This window comes from Trachemys scripta, chromosome 11 (genome assembly GCF_013100865.1).
Source record: "Trachemys scripta elegans isolate TJP31775 chromosome 11, CAS_Tse_1.0, whole genome shotgun sequence".
NCBI lineage: Eukaryota > Metazoa > Chordata > Testudines > Emydidae > Trachemys > Trachemys scripta.
Genome location: NC_048308.1, coordinates 26,546,283 through 26,564,815, shown reverse-complemented (window position 1 = coordinate 26,564,815; position 18,533 = coordinate 26,546,283).

Sequence of the window (18,533 nt, the reverse complement as noted above, 5' to 3'; positions counted from 1 at the left end):
GACCTTCTAATAAAGTCAATGAGCTTCAGAAATATTCTCAGATCACAAAAAGCTTTGTATACCTGGTGCCACAGTCCACACTAGCTGGGCTGTAAATTCTAATATGCACCTGCGTGTCGTGCCCTAACTGGGCTGTCTGAACCTGCTGGTGCGCACCAAAAGATCCCTAGTGCACATATATGTAGTCCCATTTCATACAGCACTACGTTAACACACACTAGGAAGCTTTTAGTGAGTGCCAGCAGGATCCATGTGCAGTAGTTAGTGCATGACATGCTGTTCGCATTAGAATTCACATCCCTAGTGGTCTGTGGATTTAAGGCACCCTGTAGACAAGCTGAAAGTGGTCTTGCAGAACGAGACAGATCTCAGAAAAAGGCTTGCAGGGTGGCGAAGTAGGGATTGTTTTCAGTCATGTGGAGAAACAATATGCAAACAGAGCATATTTCCATCCAACTGAAACAGAAATTACAGTGTCCTTTGGGCCCTGATTGGCTGGTTAGTGATGTCCATACTCAGTGTGCACAGGTAGGACACAGCCACCACCAAAAGAAACAAGAAAATCCCTCTACCCATTAAGTTAAATTGTTTTGTTTTGTTTTTTAAATGGGGTCACTGTATCTGAGAATTATAGGTAGAGCCCTACCAAATTCTCAGCCATGAAAAAAGCATCACAGACCATGAAACCTAGTCTTTTGTGTGCTTTCACCCTATACTATGCAGATTTCACAGGGGAGACCAGCATTTCGCAAATTTGGGGTCCTGACTCAAAGGGGAGTTGCAGGGGGGTCACGAGGTTATTTTAGGGGGATCATGTTATTCCCACCCTTACTTCTGTGTTTGCCTTCAGAGCTGGGTGGCCAGAGAGCGGCAGCTGTTGGTCGGGCACCCAGCTCTGAAAGCAATGCCTCGCCAGCAGCAGCGCAGAAGTAAGGGTGCCAATACCAGACTATGCACCCTTACTTCTGTGCTGCTGCCTTCAGAGCTGGGTGGCCGGAGAGTGGCAGCTGCTGACTAAGGGCCCAGCTCTGCAGACAGCAGCACAGAAGTAAGGGTGGCAATACCATACCATGCCATGCCATCCTTCCTTCTATATTGCTGCTGGTGGCAGCTCTGCCTTCAGAGCTGGACTCCTGGTCAGTAGTAGCCATTCTCCAGCTGTCCAGCTCTGAAGGCAGCAGCACAGAAATAAGGGTAGCAGTAAAACAACCCCCGTACAATAACCTTGCGATGCCCCCCCCACACAACTCTTTTTGGGTCAGGACCCCTACAATTACAACACCATGAAATTTCAGATTTAAATAGCTGAAATCATGAAATTTATTATTTAAAAAAATCCTATGACCGTGAAATTGACCAAAATGGACCGTGAATTTGGTAGGGCCCTAATTATAGGGCTTCTCTCCAGCTAATCCTCTCCATCTCCCACAACAAAGTTTAAAAGGGGAAGGGAGAAGAAGGGATAAGGATGGAAGGCCAGAAGTTGGGGCAAGTAGCAATTTAAGCTGCTCTCTTCCTCTATGAGTCCAGCTGCACTTTGGCCAATCAGACTCACTGTCTAATGTAACTTGACTCCTAACTTAGGTTTTTCAACAGAAAATGAGAATTGAAATTGACAAACTTATTGCGTAAGTAGTGTGTAGGGGAGAGGGATGAGCAGGAGATGGAGTCCAGATAGTACAGGTAATCAAAAAAGAGTTTTTGAAAGTTAATATAACAATTCTGGATAGCAGAGAAAAAGGTAATCTATAATCTCCCTCCACTCCCTTATCCCTCCACTATCAACCATATTTTTTAGTGGGATACCATGTTGCATAGCCCTCCAAACTGAAGTTTAAAAGGTTTAAGAAAAATAAATGTAAAATTAACAAACCATACTGTAATAGTAATAAGCCATTCCAGCATGCCCATTAGTAGGCGATAGGTGCACTTCTCAGTTAGCTGAAGGCAGTTAACTCTCTTCCTTTTGCCTCACAATACACCTGAGCTGTGCGCTAACTAATGCATACCCTGTTGTGGCTTATTGCTATAATAGAGCTGTCCCCAAAATAACTATCCTCAGCTAATCAAAACCACTATTAGAGAAGAAGCACACTGATTTAAGACCTCCAGTAATGGCAGAAATGGCAGATATCCTGAGGCACTGACAGGACAATGTCACCAGCTGAGACACACTGATTAACACGCCTGCTCCAGCTGGCTTCCTATGAAGGTCACATTCCCGCTGAGGAATAGAAGGGATGTTTTAGAGGACGCTTGCAAACCTTGTACAGATTACAAGGCAGGTGCTGCTGCTCCTTAGAAATGGAGGTATCTCACTTCCATTGTCTGCATATATACTTATTGGAACTGAGATGAAATTGCCTCACGTTATAAAATAGTGGTGACTTTCTTTTGGCAGCATTTTTTATTTACTTTTTGGGGAGGGGATAAAAGGTGGGTTTAACTTAATGAGTGGAAGTTGTGGTTTGGAATATCAGGGGAGCACTTGGGTCAGGAGCAGTGGCAACTGATGACCTAAATAAGTGGTAAGTCTCTAAGAGCCAGGAACCCCTTCACACAGTACTTTCTCTCTCCTTCGCCCCACTTTTCCCATCCTCCTCCCATTCAGATTTCTGCAGCAAGAAACCTGCCTACATGAGAGTTTTCGTGGAGGTGACTGAGGTGCACTAAAGATAGTTTTGCTAGGTATGTAAGATCTTGTCTTCACTATCAAAAACATCTGTGTTCTTAACTTGAGTTTCTTAACTGACTAGCAACAACTATTTTTGGTTGTGAAGACCAGGCCAGTGGGAAAGAAAAGATTTCTGCTCATCCATTTCCTACCTCAGCCAGCCACTGATGGTCATCCAGGGTAACATTTTCAGATGCACCTAAATGACTTAGAATCCCATATCCAAATTTCAAGAGACTTTGGGGCAGATTTTCAAAGGTATTTGGGTTCCTAAAGCTGCAGATAAGCACCTAGTGGGGTTTTCAAAAGCATTGAGTGGGAGTAGGCACCTAACTCCTTCTTACAGGATACTGCCCCAGAGTGAGCCACACATGCACAGGTGTGACTTACCAGCCAACATCCTTTTGTGCCTTAGGGCAGGATTGTGGGGCCTTCCCCTTGGTTGCCTCCATCTGGGTCTTCCATGACCTACCTCTCCAGCCAGGTCACTTAAAAGTTCAATTTCCCTCCAAGCTATTGAAGTCCAGTTGATCCCAAGCTGGCTTCTCCCAGCTGGTCTCTTCAAAGTCCCTTTGGCCAGCTCTCCCCTGGGCTGGCAGCAAAGTTCTTCCAAATCAAACAGAACTGCACTCTTCTTTCACAGAGCAGCAGGTCCCAGAGCTTAGCCCGTGGCCCCTCAGGAGAACTCCAAAACTGCAAACAAAATTAAGCACTACCCAAACATCTTCCACTCAGCTTTGGGTTTGAGATCTCATCTCCCATGGGTTCCCCTTCAGCTCCCTGTTCCACTTGGGGAACACTGGCCCAAGGACTGCATCCTTGGAGTTTGGCCCCGTGTTTAGGGGGACCCACCACCCGAGTTATCTCCACTCATGTGAATCAGCTCTCCGGCAACAACCCAGCTCAACTACTTAGCTTCCTCCCTTTCTAAATCCTACACCAGCACAGGTATTGTGGGCCATTGTAGTGAGGCGGCCTGGCTCCCAGCCGCCCCAGAGAGGGGCGAGCCTCTCTGGATGCCAAAGTGGGCAGAGCCACTGGAGCCTGAGCCTGCCTCCCAAAGGTCAAAGTGCAGGACCGGAAGTATAAAAGCAGCATCCCAGGGCTCAGAAGCTGCCTGGCTGCTGGAGAAGCCAGATGCTGGGGACCTAGCTCCCGCTGGGGAGACTTCTGCAACCTGTGACTGACCTGAGGACTGGCCATACCAGTCAAGGCCTGAGGACGACCAGACCCCGGAGAAGCTGTTAAGCCTACCGGAGAGAAGCGACCCAGAGGAGCTGCCAAGCCTACCGCTCACCGAGTACCGTGAGGGGCCCATGGTGCTTGATTCCGTGGAGGACACCGACCAGACGCAGGTACTGCTGGAGGGGAAGGTAGGAAGTAGCCTGGGGGCAGCCGACCCTAGTCTGGCTGCGGCACACCCAGAGACGATGTCAGTGTGTTGCGGCCAGGATCCCCACTGACACAGCAGCAGGCTGCTTGCCGCTGTTAGGGCCCCAGGCTAGGATGCAGTGGAGTGGGCGGGCCTGTGTCCCCCCTAACACCCCATTCACGAGTGGCAGTCTCCCCCTTGCCCCAGATGCCAGAACTGGGAGTCTGGGCTTGTTCCTGTACTATTTGCTCAGCCCCCTGCCTAGGGTCTGAGCTCTAGACCAGGGGTCGGCAACCTTTCAGAAGTGGTGTGCCAAGTCTTCATTTATTCACTCTAATTTAAGGTTTTGCGTGCCAGTAATACATTTTAACGTTTTTAGAAGGTCTCTTTCTACAAGTCTATAATATATAACTAAACTATTGTTGTATGTAAAGTAAATAAGTTTTTTAAAATGTTTAAGAAACTTAATTTAAATTAAAATGCAGAGTCCTCCGAACCGATGGGCAGGACCCAGGTAGTGTGAGTGCCACTGAAAATCAGCTTGCGTGCCGCCTTCGGCACACGTGCCATAGGTTGCCTGCCCCTGCTCTAGACTGTTTGTTTACCGCCCTGCCCTGACCCTGGGCCCGGGCTTGTTCTGGAACTATTTGCTCAGCCCCTACCTGAGGGCCTGAGCCCTTGACTGTTTCCTGCCTCACCCGGCTAGTTCCCTGACTCAGCGGATCTCAGTAGTGAGGCGGCCTGGCTCCCAGCCGCCCCAGAGAAGGGCAACCCTAACAAACCCCTTTACAGGCATGGCTAATTAAACAGAGCTGGATAGCTCCAGGCCTCTTGACCTTAAAAGGTCAGGCCACCCTATTACACTCCTGGTGAAATCTGTAGGAATCAGTTACTTGGGCACTTCTGAAAAACACACTAGACACCTATTTCCATCTTTAGCTGACCAAAAACCTTTGAAAATCTGTCCCTTGGTTATCTAAGTCCCATTGACTTTCAATGAGACTAAGGCTCCTAAAGGCTTAAGTCACTTAGGCTCCTAAGACAGGTGCTTTGGAAAATTTTATCCCTAGTGCCCTTCCCTGCCTCTGTCACCTTTAAAATTACTGAACATTGAGTGTCCAATAAAAATGAGTATGTAAATGAAGTTAAGTCATCATAATTCTGCTTTATATATAAATAATTATTTTTGTCTGGTTGGCTAACCAGCTAATTTTCTTTCACTAATGTCACAGAGTGGGAACTTTCAGTGGTGAAAAGTTTGACTCTTAATGTGCTAAACTAACGTCTTAACTAGAAAACTGTTTTGGCTTTCGTTTGTTTTGTTCAATATTTGGGGTAAGGTTTTCAAAAGTGCTTAGTATCAAGCTGATTTCTGCTCCCATTCAAGTTGAATAAAATTCCCATCAATTCACTGGGAGGGGCGTTAGGCCATTGTTAAGCACACTTGAAAATCACATGCTCAAGCGTTAAATTTAAAAAAAAAAGAAAACTAATATATTAACCAAAGGGAGTCCCAATTTGAGCACTAGGTACATTTCCCTCATTCAGATTGATAAATCTGTCCATTGCATAGACTCATAGAAATAAGAGCTGATAAAAAAGAGAAAAAAAATTAGATCACCTAGACCATTGGCCAGGAAACAGTGGCAGATTGCTCTATACAATATATTTTCTACTATTTTGTCCACTGTTGTTTTTTAGTGCCTCCAGGGATAGGACTTCCCTACGTTTGGGTTTATGACCTCGACAAAGCACCTCCTGAGGGACAGCATGATCTAGCTGACTAAGCATGGGACTGGAGACGAGAACTCCTGAGTTGTGATTCTATGTCTCTCACTGACATGCTGTCTTTACCTGACCATAAAACAGGAATACTTATCTGCCTACTTCGCAGGGGGGTTGTGAGGATTAAATAGATAATATCTGTAGAGTTCTTTGAAGACAGCAAGCGCTGAATGTTACTGCATGAAAATGCCTTCAGAAAACCATTCGATACCCTCTACATGTAATTTCAACATAAAGTGCTGCTGCTTAATGTCATTGTGCAAACATCAAAATGGAGATTTACTGAACATTAATGATACAGCTGAATTACTTTTTTACAACAAAAATGGTGAGTAATGTGCTTAGACTAAAGCCCAGAAGAGTAAAAGTTTCTATTTATTTATATGAATATAAAAGAAACAAACTTTGACTGCTGAGGTATTGTTTTCGAAGCCTTGTGTACTGAAATAGAACCACACTTTAGTTACCATTAAAAAGACAAATAGAGAAGATTTTAGTTAATTTTTTAAATTAAAACTCTGGGGCATTTCAGCTCCCCACCTCTTCAAAAAAATAAAAAGGGAATACAGTATGAATGCTGGCAAAAATCTGAACTGAAAATATATGCTTCCTTGATACCACACAAAAAATATGGTAAATGAAATAATAGGGAAGTAGGGACTGCTAATAAAGATGACCATGTCTATATTGTAGGTAACTGATTCAATTATGACCTAAGTCAGTAGTGATAAAAGGCTATTTAGGAGAGGAGGATGTAAAATAAAATGAATTAATGGTCTCATTCCAGTTCCTAGCAGATGAGTTCAAGTCACAAAATCTAGCAATACAATTGGCATGGGTTGGCAGTCTCAGCAGAAAAGCTAATGACTGAAGCTGTCTGGAAAAACAACTATCCTTTTTACTAGTATCCTGTGACTAGACAAGCCTTTATTCCATTGTTGCTCCCAGCAAAGCAGTTTCCCCTTTGGTAGCTATGGTGAGAACACTGGTAGACCAGCTGCTGGTGTTTTAATCACTATCATGTAACTGTGCTCAAGGCTGGTCTAGGAGAAATGGTGATGAAAAGACCAAAGTCTGCTGGCAACCTTTTCACTCTGGCGCTACCACAGGGGAGCTGCACCAGTGGCAGCAATGGTAGGAAATTGTACAAAAAAGAAGCTAGTGTAAAAGACGTCTTAGAGACAGTTCCTCTAGTTCAGGGTTGAGGCACAACGATGAGGCAGTTTGGGGAAACTTTCATTGTCACTTCCCTTGTTCAGTATCTGGTACTAAGGACAGCTCCATTCAAGAATAGCTAGTTGGTATTTTCACACCAATTGGCCTCAGTACATGTGTCTTTTGATGGGAGGTGTTCTCAGAGTCAGCTCAGATTCTGGGGCAACCTACATGTCTGCACAAATGCCAAAAGCAACTTGAAAAATCTGTGTTCATTGCAGTCCTGCAATAGAACTTCTATAGAGAAGGGATGTCTTCTTCCACTCATCCCCGAAGTGTCATAGACAGGACTGCCATGGAAGTGGGGGAAAGAGCTAAAGGTGGGCCAGATGCATAGCCAGTGGGACTGTGCTCTGCAAGATCCCACAGGCCAAGGCCCCATTTAAAGATGTCTGCTTATTGTGGTTTGGGAGGGGAACAGAGAAGACAGTGGGCCACACCCACTACTACTCATGGTCATCCATACCTACTGTTAATGTCCATGTGCTTGATTACATTAAAGGGTTGTACTGCTGGGACTGAAGACTCCATCTATCATCCCTACAACCTTTTTCACATACAGCTAAGTCTTTAGATGCAAGCTTTGCTTTGTTCCCAAGGAGTGGCCCTAAGACATTATTAGAATAATTTAAATTCTAAACTACCACATTGTATGGGGATTTATTTGCACTGTATTTCCTTTGCTTAGAATACAAAATTGTGATTGGTTACCTCAAAATAGACTCACTTGATCTTATAATACTGACAGCATAGGACAAGGAAGACCTATTTTGAATGGATGAAAACAGAAAATTCTCATCCAATTTCCAATAAACATACACAAAAATACTAAAGAGTGAATTGGTATAACATTGTTTGTTTTCTTTGCAGCTTTTGAAGACAACTGGATGCTCACATTGTACAGTTAATTACCGAAATGCAAATCAAAACATGTAACAATGTTTGCTTGAAGCAGAAAAATATTTGGAAGGCACATTACAGTGCCTTGAGAGAAACAAAATAAACAATCACAGATTAGCTCATTTATTTATCATTTTATCAGTGTAGTATCACCTTCATTGTTTTCAGGATTCAATTCTTTATGCTGACTATGTTAGCATATTTACAGCTAAAGTACCAGACACTCTCTACGTAAAAAAACCTCTAAGGAAGGAGATTCCACCACCTCCCTAGGTAACCCATTCCAGTGCTTCACTACCCTCCTAGTGAAAAAGTTTTTCCTAATATCCAATCTAAACCTCCCCCACTGCAACTTGAGACCATTACTTCTTGTTCTGTCATCTGATACCACTGAGAAAGTCTAGATCCATCCTCTTTGGAACCCCCTTTCAAGTACTTGAAAGTAGCTATCAAATCCCCCCCCATTCTTCTCTTCTGCAGACTAAACAATCCCAGTTCCCTCAGCCTCTCCTCATAACTCATGCGCTCCAGCCCCCTAATCATTTTTGTTGCCCTCTGCTGGACTCTTTCCAATTTTTCCACATCCTCCTTGTAGTGTGGGGCCCAAAACTGGACACAGTACTCAAATGAGGCCTCACCAATGTCGAATAGAGGGGAACGATCACGTCCCTCGATCTGCTGGCAATGCCCCTACTTATACAGCCCAAAATGCCGTTAGCCTTCTTGGCAACAAGGGCACACTGTTGACTCATATCCAGCTTCTCATCCACCGTAACCCCTAGGTCCTTTTCTACAGAACTGCTGCCTAGCCACTCGGCCCCTAGTCTGTAACAGTGAATGGGATTCTTCCATCCTAAGTGCATTTATTTATACCTGCTCCTGTATTTTCCACTCCATACATCTGATAAAGTGGATTCTAGCCCATGAAAGCTTATGCCCAAATAAATTTGTTAGTCTCTAAGGTGCCACAAGGACTCCTGGTTGTTTTTCCATTATAAAGTTTACTCTCATCAGGTTGAGCCACATAGTCCTTTGTGGTTCATCTATGCCACTAGCAGTGCTATTTCAGCCAGTGGGTAGATATAAGACTCCAGCATGCCCGGTCTCCTACATACTTCACCCTCCCCTTTCCCCAGATCATCTATGTCCTGAGGGCCCTGCAACTCACTCTTCTGTTCCCTCCTACCATGCTGAGGCTGGGGTGTCTGACTTTGGAGCAATAAGGCCAACAACCAGACCTTGGAAGACTCCACTAGAAACACACCCCTTCAATGAGGATTCCCTATTTACAATTACATTTTGAGGCCTATCAGTTAGCCAGTTTTTAATCCATTCATGTGTACCATCTTCATTTAATATCATTCTAGTTTTTTAATCCAAATGTCATGCAGTATCAAGTCAAATGCCTTACAGAAGTCTAAGTTTGCTACATGAACACTTTATCAACCAAACTTGTAATCTCATCAAAAAAAAATATATCAGGTTAGCTTGACAGGATCTATTTTCCCTAAACCTGTGTTGATTGGCATTATATATTTTTTTCATTATTTATTATCAAGTCCCATATCAGTCGCTACATTATCTTGCCTGGGAGGATCGATGTCAGATTGACAGGCCCGTGTAATAGGGCCTCCTCAGTCCTGCTTCTGTCTCAGTTGACAAACCATGCAGAGACCCTTGTGCTGGTTGAACACCCTGTGCAGTTTATTTCTAATTGAGTCCCACCACCTTCACAGCATACCTAGCGACTTTACAAGCCTGAGCACTCTCTCTCACTACCTGCTTTCCCCCTTAACCCCTTTTCACTTCCTTCCTGTGCCTATTTCTGGGCTCTGGCTAATGGCTTAATTAGCCTTTCTGCCCTGCCCCACCCACAAATTAGGCACAGGTCTGCCTCCTCAGCTCCAATCAGGCACAGCAGATTGGAGCTGCTGTAAACAGAGGGCTGACTCTGGGTTTCCTACCTAGCACTCTGTCACAGCCCATAATTGCCCAAGTTATCCCATTACACTTTTTAAATATTGGCACATTAGGTTTCTTCCAGTATTCCAAACCTTATTGAAAATCAATATTAACAGTCCAGTGATTTCCTCAAATAGCTCTTTTTAACATAGTCTTGGATGCAAGTTATCAGGACCTCCTCTTTTAAAAAATCTAACTTTAGTAACTACTGTTTTACATTCTCCCAAGATACTATCGGACTGGAAAGAGTCATTATCATATGATCCGATTGCATAATTCGCCCCTCCCCTCAGAACAGAAATATTTATTGAAATTCTCCCTTTACTGCATTATTACTGATAATTCTACCATTTCCATCCAGTAGTGGACCAATACCATTGTTAGGACTCTTTGTGTTCTAATATACTTATTCCTAATATACAAAAAACCTCCTCCTTATTGTCCTTAATTTTGCTGGCCATAGATTTCAAATTTGGTTCCTTTGCTTCCCTTATCAATTTCTACAATTCCTAGCTTCTGATTTATATTTGTTATTATTGACTTCCCCTTTCTTTCATTTGTTTTATGTTATTTGTAGCTGTTTTTACTTCCCCTATAAACCAGGTTGGCTTTTTAACCAGCATGGCCTTCTTCCTCAATCTTGTGCAATTGTAGCTTTCTGTATCTAGTAAAATGTTCTTAAATGATTTCCAATTATCATTCACATTTTTTCTGATTAAATTCTTCCTCATGGCTGATTTGGCTTATAGATGTTTTCAGCTTTGTGAAATTGGCCTTTTAAAGCACCAAATATCAATATTACTTTATTAGATTTTATTCTGTTTGCATATAATAAATGTGATCAAGTTCCTAAGCTACAACTAATTTTTAGTTGTGTGATCAGTTCTTCTTTAACTATCAAGATGAGGTCTCTCATAGAATTCCACCATGTTTGAAGCGACACTTTTTGAGTTAGGAAATTGTCATCTATATATTTAGAAATTGTAAGGATGTTTTAATATTTGCAGCATGAGATCTCCAGCATGTGTAACTCAAATTGAAGTCCCCCAGGGCTTTTTTCCTACACCTTATAGATGCTTAAGGAACTGGTCATCCTGTTCCCTAGTGTGATTTGGTGGTCTATAACAGACACCAGCTCACATGCGCCGACTTTCTAATGTGCCGGGGGGTGCTCAATGCCCGGCTCTGCCCCAGCCTCACTTCAGCCCTTCCTCCAAGGCCATGCCCCCCATTCCACCTCCGCCCCGCAGCATGTCACGGCCTCGCTCCTCCCAAAGCCTCGAAATAGCTGATTGTGGTTGGCGGGAGGTGTGGGGAGAGAGGGGGAGGCGCTGATCAGCGGGGCCTGCCGCTGGGCAGCAAACACTGGAGGGGAGGGAGTGAGTTGATGGGGGGGCTGCTGGTGGGTGCTCAGTACCCACTATTTTTTCTCTGTGGGGGCTCCAGCCCCAGAGCACCCACGGAGTGGGTGTCTATGCACCAGCTAATACCTCATCTTGTGCTTTATCTATTAGAACACTGATCCATAAATATTCATGATCATGTTCTTCCAAATTGTCAGTGACTCGGAAACAGATAATTCCACTTTTGACAGAGTGCCACTCCCCCCTCCTCTTTTGCCACTCATTCCTCACAAAATAGGTTATAACCATTGATTTTAACATTCTAATCATGAAAATCATCCCAGCAGGTTTCAGTAATACCAACTAGATTAAATTTATACTAATAAATGAGCACTTTCCAATTCCTCTTCTTTGTTATCCAGGCTCCTAGCATTGGTGTACAGGCAATTAAAATTTTTCTTCTCTTCATGTCCTTTGGTTCCTTGATTAGATTTTGTTCTCAAAATTTCAATTTTGTGCTAAACGAGTGCTCATATCTTCCCTCTTTTTATCTTCCCTTTTAGTTATTATTTTAATGCCCTCTAGTCCGCCTCTCCCCAAGGAAATTGCTCCCCTTCTACTGAGGAGGCTATCCAAACTATACAGTCACCTCCCCCCCTGCCCCATACAAGGCAGATCAATGTTCCACAAAACCCAAACCCTACATCATATACCTAGCCAGTGGGTCACTTCCAGAATCTTCTGCCTTCCTTCACTCACAGGACAGGAAGGATCTCCAGGATGATAGCTTGAACACAATACTGGGTTTACAATGGTGTCAATGGCGCCGGGCTCACACTCAGAAGGGGCCCCAGCGCCTGGACTGTGACCCTGCCCTGATGCTCCGCCTGTGCTCTGCCCCAAGGCCCTGCCCTCTCCACTCAGCTTATTCTCCCCAACGCCTTGTCAGCCACTCCTCTCCGCCTCCTCCCCCCTTTCTCCCACTTACTCCTCTCCACCCCCTGCCACCCATGTGAGTGGCAGGCGGGGACTCGGGGGGGGAGGGGCTTGGGGCAGAGCACAGGTGGAGTGGGGGGCAGGGCTATGGTCCAGAAAGTGGGGCCACAAAAGATTCTGCTTCAGCATGCTTCCGAGGCCCCTGAAGTCATCCATGCATATAAGACATAATTTTTTAACAGTGAGAGTAATTAACCATTGGAACAACCTACCAAGGGTTGTGGTAGATTCTCCATCACTGACAATTTTAAAATCAAGATTGGATGTTTTTTTAAAGATCTGCTCTACAAATTATTTTTGGGGAAGTTCCATGGCCTGTGTTACACAGGAGGTCAGACTAGATGATCCCAATGGTCCTTTCTGGCCTTGGAATCTGTGAATCTATAAATACAGTGAATCAGTGGCAGAGTTGGAAGTTAAACCCAGGGATCCTGACTCTCACTGCTATTTAGATCATTAGATAATACTGCCTCTCATCACTAGTAGATTGGAGAAGGCACCACTACATCCCAACTGAGCTGAAATTAACCATTTAATGGCAACAGATATTTCAGCAAGCTTGTAAAGTAGGGGTGTGGATCCGGCCTACTGCTTCATTTCATCCGGCTCACCGCAAGTCTCCGCGCCCCCCTGTTGGGCTGAGAGTGTAAGCGCCAGCTCGCCCCGCTGCGGGGGAAAGCTAGGGTCATCAGGCCATTAAAAGTCTGATTGGCTGCTCCAGCTCCCGGAAGCGACTGGCATGTCCCTGCAGCCTAGGGTGACCAGACATCCCGATATTATCGGGACTGTCCCAATATTTACTTGTTTGTCCCATGTCCCGACCAATGTGCGGTCGGGACGTGAATTGTCTCGATATTTTGCCCTCCAGCGCACAGGCAGAGGGGGCTCGTGCCCCCGGCCCCAACTCTCCCTGACTCTGACTCCCCATTGGATCCCTCCCCAAATTCCCATCCTTGCCCCACCCCCAGCCCCGCCCACTCACTGCCCCATTGGATCCCTCCCCAAATCCCCGCCATGGACCCACCTCTTCCCCAAGCTCTCCGCATTCCTCCTCCTCACCCCCCCTCCCAGGCTTGCGCTAATCATCTGTATGGAGGCGCAAGCGCTGGAGGGAGGGGGAAGAAGCAGGATACAGCCCCCAGCTCAGGGGAGGTGGAGGCGCAGTGAAGGCAAGCTGGTGCAGGGGGGCGGTGCGTGGAGCTGCCGGTGGGTGCTCAGCCCCCACCAATTTTTCCTATGCTCCAGCAGCTCTTGTTTTTTTTTTTTCTTTTTGGTTTTGTTTTTGTTTTTGCCTCCGCCACCAGCGCTTTGGGTTTTTATGTTTTTGTGTTTTTTTTGCTCTGCTAGCAGCCTCCCCCTCTCCCCCCCGATATTTCAGATCTCTTATCTAGTCACCCTACTGGAGCCCCTAGGAGCAGAGGTGATAAGGAAAGCTCCGCGTGCTGCTCACGCCCCCAGCGTCGGCTCAACAGCTCCCATCGGCCAGGAACCGCGGCCAATAGGAGCTGTGGGGACAGTGCCTGCGGGCACAGACAGCATGCACCCTGCAGAGCCCCCTGGCCCCTCTGCCTAGGGGCCAGACATGGCAGCTGCTTCTGGGAGCAGCATGGAGCCCTGGTAGGCAGGGAGCCTGCCTTAGCCCCGCTGCACCACCAACTGGGAGCCGCCTCAGGTAAGTGCCGCCTGGCTGAAGCCCACACCCCAAACCTCCTGTCCCAGGTCAGAACTCCCTCCTGCACCCAACCTCCTTCCCAGCCCCCAAACCCCCATCTGCACCCCAATGCCCTGCCCCAGGTCAGAACCCCCTCCCACACCCTCTCTCCCCACACTCCAACCCCAGCCCTGAACCCCCCCTCACACCCAAACTCCCTCCCAGAGCCTGCCCCCCAAATCTCCTTCCACTCCCCAACCCCCTGCCCCAGCCTTGAGCCTGCTCCCGCACTCCAACGCCCTTGGCCTCAGTCCAGAGCCCTCCCCTGAATCCCAAACCCCTCAGCCCCAGCCCCAAGCCTGCACCCCTAGGTGGAGCCCTCACCACCTCCTGCACCCCAACCACCTGCCCCAACCCCGAGCCCCACCCTGCACCCTGAACCCCTATTTTCTGGCCCCACCCCAGAGCCAAGGGCAGGGGTAGCCAACTTGTGGCTCCAGAGCCACATGCGGCTCTTCAGAAGTTAATATGTGGCTCCTTGTATAGGCACCAACTCTGGGGCTGGAGCCACAGACGCCAACTTTCCAATGTGCCAAGGGGTGCTCACTGCTCAACCCCTGGCTCTACCACAGGCCCTGCCCCCCCTCAACCCCTTCCCCTGAGCCTGCCATGCCCTCGCTCCTCCACGTCCCTTCCCCAGAACCTCCTGCACATCACGAAACAGCTGATCAGGAAGTGGGGGGAGGGAAGGGGAGGTGCTGATCAGCGGGGCTGCCAGTGGGGGAATGCATTGGGCGCGCGGGGGGGAGGGGCTGCTGATGTATTATTGTGGCTCTTTGGCAATGTACATTGGTAAATTCTGGCTCCTTCTCAGGTTGGCCACCCCTGGCCTAGGGGAAGCCCTGAGCTTCTGTGCCCCCACCCGCGCAGGGCTGTGTGTGGCCTGTGACTGATAATTTCTGTGGGTCAGCGGCCCCTGCTAGAAAAAAGGTTCCTCACCCCTGTTGTAAAGCTTACTAAAAATCAAATATGCTTGCAAAATGCAAAAGAACAGAGAAAATAATTGCCTTGGGGCGGGGAGGGGGGTTGGAAGAGGGAAAGGATCTTTGAACTATAAAAAAAAAAAAAACAAACAAAAAAAAAAACACGGCAGTTTGAATAGAGGTCACTTAATGAACATTACTTCCAACATAGGTAACATTGGTTAGGAACGTTTAAGACAGATGAGTAACAGCAAAAATACTGGGGTCCTGACTTTTTGATTCAAACCCTACTTAGCAAAAGTAATAATTAATAGGTTTTCTATAGCTTTAACATTTTCAGGCTAAGATCCTCTTTGTTCAAGTTTCCTTGAACAATTAAAATGTGTCACACTGTTATTAATGAACACAGGAGGTTTGCAGTAAGAAATATTCTCCTGAAAGGATACAGTCCTTGCAGACAATGCTACTGAAAGAACTGCAGCTATGCAGCATAACGTTTGTTTTAAGTGGAGGTGAACTGGTATCATACCTTAAAAAAAAAAAAAAAAATCTTTCAGAATGATAAGAAAAGAAACCTTTATTCTAAGATGATGATGCATCATCTGATTAATAATGAAATTAAAAGCACTTTCAACAATAACACCAATTTTTATATTATTGCATGTGATATATTAAATAAGTGCATGAATCTGTGGGAGACAAGTTAATTTTTGCAACATAAAAGCACATTCTTTTTTGCTTTCAGCTTTCCCTGGCAATAACATATTTTGCAGTATCTCATCTTCCATATAGTCAATTCTGAAAAACAAAAGAAATTACCTAGCACTTAGCTTGGAAAGCATTGACTCTAAAAATAAGTTGCATGCTATAGTCTAAAGCAACTAAACATGTAAACAGAATAAATATAAATGTCTTGTAGAAAACAGAAGTAGAAATTAACCTAAGCAGGAGTTGGTATAGTGACACAGGCTAGGAACATGGTCTGTCCAAAGAGAGAGAGAGAAAATAGACATTTATGTCTTACAAAGGAATTATAACTAAGGCTCCGTGTTTGTCATGGAGGTCACGGATTCCGTGACTTTCCATGACTTCTGCAGCTGCTGGTGTGCCTGGTCGGGGGGCCACCTGAGCAACTTGGGCAATCCCTGAGCCAGTCGCACTGACTGCTCCTGGGGCAGTCTTGCCCCATCCCCCAGCAGGAGAAATTGGGGGAGGGGTGCTCAGGGCTGGGGTACAGGGGTAGTGCTTACTTAGGGCAGGCTCCCTGGAAGGGCTACCGGAACTCTCCTCCCTCAGCTCCTACCTTCACGTGCTGCCTCTGCCAGCAGGCACTGCCCCTGCAGCTCCCAGCCAATGGGGGCTGCAGCTCCCAGCCAATGGGGGCTGCAGCTCCCAGCCAATGGGGGCTGCAGAACCAGGGTTTGGGGTGGAGCGGAGGCAGCACATGGAGCTCAGGAGCCAGGTATGGAGCCTGCCCCAGCTCCGCCAACCCTCCCCCCGAGCACCCACGGCACCCCCACCCCAGGTCAGCTGCCAATGGCACCCACCAAGCCCCCCTCCCCCCGCAAGTTTTAGTCAGGGGTATATAGTAAAAGTCATGGACAGGTCATGGGCCGTGAATTTTTGTTTACTGCCTGTGCCCTGTCCATGACTTTGGGTATGTCTACACTACGGGATTAATCCGAATTTAGATAATTCGGATTTGAGATACAGGTTGTATAAAGTCGAAATGAGTGCGGCCACACTAGCACAGTAATTCGGTGGTGTGCGTCCAAGTACCGGGGCTAGCGTCGATTTCTGCACCGTTGCACTGTGGGTAGCAAATCCATAGCTATCCCATAGTTCCCGCAGTCTCCCGCGCCCATTGGGATTGTGGGTTAAGATCCCAGTGCCTGATGGGACAAAAAACATCGTCGCAGGTGGTTCTGGGTACAGTCTCACTTCCTCCCTCCCTCCCTGCATGAAAGCAACGGACGGCAGACAACCATTTTCGCGCCTTTTTTCTTGGGTGGGTGAACACTGCAGACTCCATACCACGGCAAGCATGGAGCCCGCTGAGGTCAAGACAGCACTCATGAATATTGCAAACACCTCGCGCGTTCTCGTGGAGTTTATGCTCAGCCAGGACCAGAAAAACGAGGAGAGGAGGCAGCGGCGGCGGCAGCATGATGAGGACATGGACACAGACACGGATACAGAATTCAGTGAAACCACAGGCCCCGGTGCTTTGGAGATCATGTTGTTAATGGGGCAGATTCTATCCACGGAACGCCGATTCTGGGCCCGGGAAACAAGCACAGACTGGTGGGACCGCATAGTGTTGCAGGTCTGGGACGATTCCCAGTGGCTGCGGAACTTTCGCATGCGTAAGGGCACTTTCATGGAACTTTGTGACTTGCTGTCCCCTGCCCTGAAACGCCAGAATACCAAGATGAGAGCAGCTCTCACAGTTGAGAAGCGCGTGGCGATAGCCCTGTGGAAGCTTGCAACGCCAGACAGCTACCGGTCAGTCGGGAATCAATTTGGAGTGGGCAAATCTACTGTGGGGGCTGCTGTGATGCAAGTAGCCAAAGCAATCACTCAGGTGCTGCTACGAAAGTTAGTGACTCTGGGAAATGTGCAGGCTATAGTGGATGGTTTTGCTGCAATGGGATTCCCTAACTGTGGTGGGGCAATAGACGGAACCCATATCCCTATCTTGGCACCGGAGCACCAAGCCACCGAGTACATAAACCGCAAGGGGTACTTTTCAATGGTGCTGCAAGCACTTGTGGATCACAAGGGACGTTTCACCAACATCAACGCGGGCTGGGCAGGAAGGGTTCATGACGCTCGCGTCTTCAGGAACACTACTCTGTTTAAAGGGCTGCAGCAAGGGACTTACTTTCCGGACCAGAAAATAACCGTTGGGGATGTTGAAATGCCCATAGTTATTCTTGGGGACCCAGCCTACCCCTTAATGCCATGGCTTATGAAGCCATACACAGGCAGCCTGGACAGGAGTCAGGAGCTGTTTAACTACAGGCTAAGCAAGTGCAGAATGGTGGTAGAATGTGCATTTGGCCGTTTAAAAGGCCGCTGGCGTTCATTATTGACTCGCTCTGACCTCAGCCAAAGAAATCTCCCCATTGTTATTTCTGCTTGCTGTGTGCTCCACAATCTCTGTGAAAGTAAGGGGGAGACCTTTATGGCGGGGTGGGAGGCTGAGGCAAATCGCCTGGCTGCTGATTACGCGCAGCCAGACACCAGGGCGATTAGAAGATCACACCATGAAGCGCTGTGCATCAGAGAAGCTTTGAAAACCAGTTTCATGGCTGGCCAGGCTACCGTGTGAAATATCTGTTTGTTTCTCCTTCATGAATACCCTCCCCCTTTACTGACTGATTTTCTGTAAGGAACCCACCCTGCCCCTTCCCCCAGCTTTCTTTCAAACCAAATAAAGTCACTATCATTTAAAAATCATTTATTCTTTATTAATAGATTAGAAAAAGAGGGAGGGAACCCGGGTGGTATTTGGGAGGAGGATTGCTGGGAAGGAAAAAGCCACAAAGAAAAGGTTAAAAAAATGACAGCCTTTTGCTTGGGCTGTCTACTGGGGTGGAATGGGAAGGTGTACGGAGCCTCCCCCCCCGCGTTCTTACACGTCTGGGTG